The sequence below is a fragment of the Hemiscyllium ocellatum genome, chromosome 15 (assembly GCF_020745735.1).
Source record: "Hemiscyllium ocellatum isolate sHemOce1 chromosome 15, sHemOce1.pat.X.cur, whole genome shotgun sequence".
Taxonomy (NCBI): domain Eukaryota; kingdom Metazoa; phylum Chordata; class Chondrichthyes; order Orectolobiformes; family Hemiscylliidae; genus Hemiscyllium; species Hemiscyllium ocellatum.
In genome coordinates, this window is record NC_083415.1 from 18,640,150 (window position 1) to 18,645,568 (window position 5,419).

Genomic DNA, 5,419 nt, shown 5'->3' on the forward strand with positions numbered 1-5,419 from the left:
ATAATAAGAACCTACATCAAGAACTAACTGGTTGCAACTAATGAACAGGCAGCAATAATGATAATTAAAAGCTATTCCGTAAAACTACCTTTTTCTGTTGCTCAAATTCAAAAGGGATAGAAATTGGGCGAGTGAAAAGAAGTAAAGCAGCCAAAGTAAAGAATGGGTAGCTGAGAATTCACTAAACCTTCCTCAGGTCAGAAAGGCATGTTCTGAGGGTCGAGGGGAAAGTCAGAAGTTGAGGTGTTTCCTTTTCAATAAGGTGGGACATGCTTGTTCAGTATACTGGAAGTTACAAGGAAATCTCTTCAGAGTTCGAGCTGATAAAAAAAAAAGCCAAAGTAAACTCAAAAAGAAAATGTATACCTAAGAGGTAAACACTGATGAGTGCAGAGGAAATCCATAGGATGGTTGAGAAATATGAAGTGTTTTTGACGAAAGGGAATACAACCCATATGTCTTCAAAGGAAGTGTCCAAACCATAGGTATAATCAAGAGATATATCAGTATGCAAACTCTCTTACTGGAGAAAGATTAGGTTTCCCATTTACCAGCACTTTTGTTTTGACAATGAAAGCCAAAGTGCTGGTAAATGGGAGAGGTGGAAAGTACATCCTGATTCAATTATACAAAGTTGGACTAATGCTAGACAGGATAATTAAGATGGAGTTGATTTACTTCTGGTGAATGATATACCAATAGTCAACATTATAGCTTCATCTATAATCACAAAGTCCAACTGGGGCTGAAAACATGCAACAGTTCCAGCTACATTGCCATCATGTGCAGTAACCAGAGCAGCAAAATCCATTAGCACAGATTGTAATAATACAGCACTTCACCTGATGAAGGAGCAGCATTCTGAAAGCTTGCGATTTCAAATAAACCTGGTGTCGTATGACCTCTGAATAATATAAAAGCAAATGTTAGGAGAGCTGAAACTCTGTTTACGAATGAGGATAGTTCAAACAAAATGTTTGGCATAACTTTGGTAATTGAGGCTCAGGAATCAGATTCAGAGTTAAGTAAATTAGCACAGACAGTTCACACTGAAACTAAAGAGTTTCAGAGTATTATTATATTAGAAACAGTTCTGATAAAGAAGTGGAGACATCCTCACAGACCTGTGAGTGAAGAATGGATAGTTGCTCTTCAGATAATGGTGCTGACTGGATATTGTGAGGAAATATTGCAAATAGCACAGGAAATTCCTATGGTAAGATATATACAAATAAGGAAAATGCAGGCATCAATAAACAGATATTTTAATGGCCAGGACTTCATAAAGGTGTAAAGTGGTTCTGTAAAATGTGTCATATATGTCAGATCGTACAAAAAACATCAATTAAACCAGCAACTTTGTTACTTTTAGCAACTTTGAAGAACCTTTCAGTTGAGTGTTAGTGGATTGTGTAGGACCATAATTGAAAACTGCAATGTCCTTACAATTATGAATATTCCAATCCAATTTTCAGAAGCCATTCCTTTAAGGACAACTAAAGTTAGGGTATTGGCAGAAAGTTTAACTGTTTTTCTTTATTCATTATGGGCCATCAGTTGAGGTACAATCTGATCTGGGTTCAAACTTTAAGTCCAAAGTTTGAGGACATCATTAGCAGTTTGGGCATAAAACGATGACATTAACTTTATCAATCAGGAAATACAGGGATCTGTAGACAGGTACCATAAGAATCTCAAAACCATGATTAAGAAATAGTCACAAATACACAAGAATTGGAAAAAGGAATAGTTTTTTTTGCTATATTCTACCAGAGTTTCTCGAAATACATCTACTCGGTTTAGCCCATTTGAATTTGATTATCAGATTGTAGAAAGTATCGGTTATGTCACATTAACATATTGAAACGATTTCATCATAGGGAAGAGAATAAGGAGACATAAGACTGTCAAGTGGTAAGAGCACTTGAAGATGACAGAGAAGTTAGCGGTCATGAGACTAGAGGTCCATTAAGATTGATTAAGGAGAAGCTCTTGAACTAAAAAGATGAATCCTCAATGTTGGACTACGTGCTCATGTTTATAGAAAGACCTACAGGAGCACATAGTGTAGCATTGGAACATTTGAAAATTCCACAGGACAGAATAAAAGAATAGGCAGATATGCATTTAGCAACAAGAATGTTTCAAGTGAGAGATGAACCACTGGTACTGTTGCCTTTGCAAGGTGTTAGTCATTTATTCTAGAACGCAATAGTTATATTCCTGTGCGACACCATGCTATACAAAAATCGCACAATACAAACACTTAAAGTGTTGATGATGTAATTGCATTATCGACAATACATACTTTAAATATTTGTGTTTTAGAAACAGCATTCCCTATTCACCCAATCACATTACAGCTCATTTGTGTTAATAAAAGGCACGTCATAGCAGAACTGACTGTACCTCTGAAAGCAAAGTTCAGCAATCTACATAAAGTCGTTAAGAGGCTTGTAATATAATTTATCTGGTAAATACACCAGATTGTAGGAAGAATCAGTTATATCACGTTAACATGTTGAAAAGGTTTCATTGTAGAGAAGAGAATAAGGAGACATAAGACTGTCAAGTGGTAGGCATACTTGAAGATGACAGAGATAAGCGTTGTGGTAGGACGACAATTAGGCAGTTCTCAAAACAAATCTACATTTTGACTAGCAAACATATAAACATTCAGTCAATTAGACTCTATGTTCTCATATTTATGGAAAGAAAAATGGGAGGATCTTGTAAGACTGAGGTGGGAAAAGGTGATAGAACATAGAGCATAGAACAGTACAACACACAAACAGATGCTAAATGCAAACTTAAATTTTGCTGATATATCTACTCCTACCACTTCCCCTTACAGCACATTGCACCTGACCAATCTATGTGTAAAAAGGTTTCCTCATACATCTCCCTTAAACTTTTCCCTTCTCAAATTGAACCAATGCCTCTAGCATGTCATTTCCAGCCTGTGAGAAAAAGACTGACTACAGGTGGGATTAATAACCTGATTTCAGTTGTTTTAAATTCCTTTGCTAAAGTACCTTATTCACACCTCATCGTGCCACTTGATCATGTCTTCAATTCATTGAAATTATTCATCTGCATAAGATCATAAAATCATAGAATGAAACAGATCAGGAAACTAATCAGCTTAATTTGTGTCCAGCTCCATGAAAGATAGCCATTTAGTTTCACTCACACTCATTCACCAGAGTCCTGAACGAGATTGACTGGAAGTACTTAGCATATATATACTTGCAGAAAAATTATTTCAGGCCTCTGACAAATGACTGAGAGAGTGGAATTAAATGGCTACCTCGCTGTAGAGATACATGTGTGTATATTAGCTAATCATGATGTAGATGTAGGCGAGTCAGGACCAATAAAACGGTATCCTTATTAATTGGGTGTTTTGGCTAAGGTCAGTTCTCAAGGTAACAATAGCACCACTCGGCAGCAGGTTTGATGAAAATCTTAGGGTTACACATGGGAGAACAGCACAAGTTCAAAAAGAAATAAAATAGAGTGAGCAGTGGGCACAAATGAGGGCCCTTGACCAAAGTCATTCCATTTCCTTCTTACTCCTTCCTTTCCCTTCAGTCTTGTTTCTCTTCATCTTCCACCTCACCAGCCTTCATATGCAACACATCATCCATCATCATCTCCCCTCTCAGTACTCTGGAGGGACCATTCCCTCACTGATATGGTAGTTGTCTCCTTAGTCACCCAAGACAGAGCCTCCTTTTCTGGCAGAACCTTTCCACAAATGCAGGAAGTTGCAAACACCTGCTCTTTTATGACCTTCCTTCTCATTCTCCAAGGCTCCATTCTTCAGGCAGCAGCAAATTACTTATACTTGCTTTACTTTAACTGTGGTGACTGGTCACATGCTGTCTTCTCTACATTAGCAGGATAAACACTCAAAGGCATTGCCATTCTGTTTATCAGTATGATTCCCAGCTTTTAGTTGCTTATCATTTTCATTCTTCACCTCATTATCATTGGAACACGATAGTCCAAGGTCAGAAATGCAATGAAGCCCAGTAGGGGGGGGGCAGTGCATTTTGTTTTTCTCATTAGGTGCTGTACAGATGTCAGTTGTTCACAATTCTGCTATTCACACCTCTAAATATTTTGTTTCTTCTTCCAGTGTCACTCTTCTAGCACTACATTATCCATTCTTTTGCCACTTATGCTCACCAGTCTTCCAAACATATCACAGTCCATTTTTCTTCTTACTCTTCTCCATTTCACCAGCTTAAAACCAAATACATTTCTAACTTTATCCAATTCTGATAAAAAGGTAAAATGATCTGAACATCATTTCTCTCTCCAAGATGCTATGTGGCTAGTTAAATAATAAGCATTTGGCTTGACTTCCAGATTTCCAATATTTGCAGTACTTTTACTTTTGTAATGTAATTTATCTGATTTTGCTGACAATAATTAAGATCAGTCATTGCTGATATGCCTGGCTTGATGTTGTAAAGGCAAAATGGGACTCGACTAAGGGAATGAGAGTTCTCCAGATAGATTGGCACAGTGGTTAGCACTGTTGTCTCTCAGTGCCTGAGACCCGGGTTCAGTTCCCGACTCAGGTGACTGTCTGTGTGGAGTTTGCACGTTCTCCCCGTGTCTGCGTGGGTTTCCTCCGGGTGCTCCGGTTTCCTCCCACAGTCCAAAGATGTGCGGGTCAGGTGAATTGGCCATGCTAAATTGCCCGTAGTGTTAGGTAAGGGGTAAATGTAGGGGTATGGGTGGGTTGCGCTTCGGCGGGGTTGGTGTGGACTTGTTGGGCCGAAGGGCCTGTTTCCACACTAAGTCTAATCTAATCTGTTTTACCATACTTTAACAGGGAAATCTTATGGCAATTTCTGGTCTGAATTACCTAGAGTTGGACTAGATTGGAGATGTTTAACATCATGCTCATAAAACAAATAGTTTTCTCTACAGATGAAAGTTACAACTCATTTCATCCTAAGTAAAATTGCTACTGATTATAGCAGTAAGACAAAAACAGAATCATTGGCCGGTTGTACAGATGGGAAAAGTGAGGCAACAGTTTATTGTTCAGTGAGTTCTACTAGAACAGGATTGGAAGGGGTTGGGAGCAAAGGGGGAAGGAGAGGAGTATGTTAGTACAGAGCAAAGGCTAGGGATCAAAGATGCCTGCCACAAAGCACAGAAATAAAGGAGTGTCAACCAGGACTGTTAAAGCATACAAATGATGGGATGCTTCCAACGTGACACCTGAAAGAACAGTGTTAGGGCCCAACTTCAAACTTACAACGACCTGATTGATCAATGAATTGCTTGTAACCAACCAAATAATAGACCTGAACCAGAATTCAAGGTTAAAGGAGTCAACTAGCACATATTTCATATCAGATGCCAGTTATTTTACAAAAGACACCAGAACAAATCA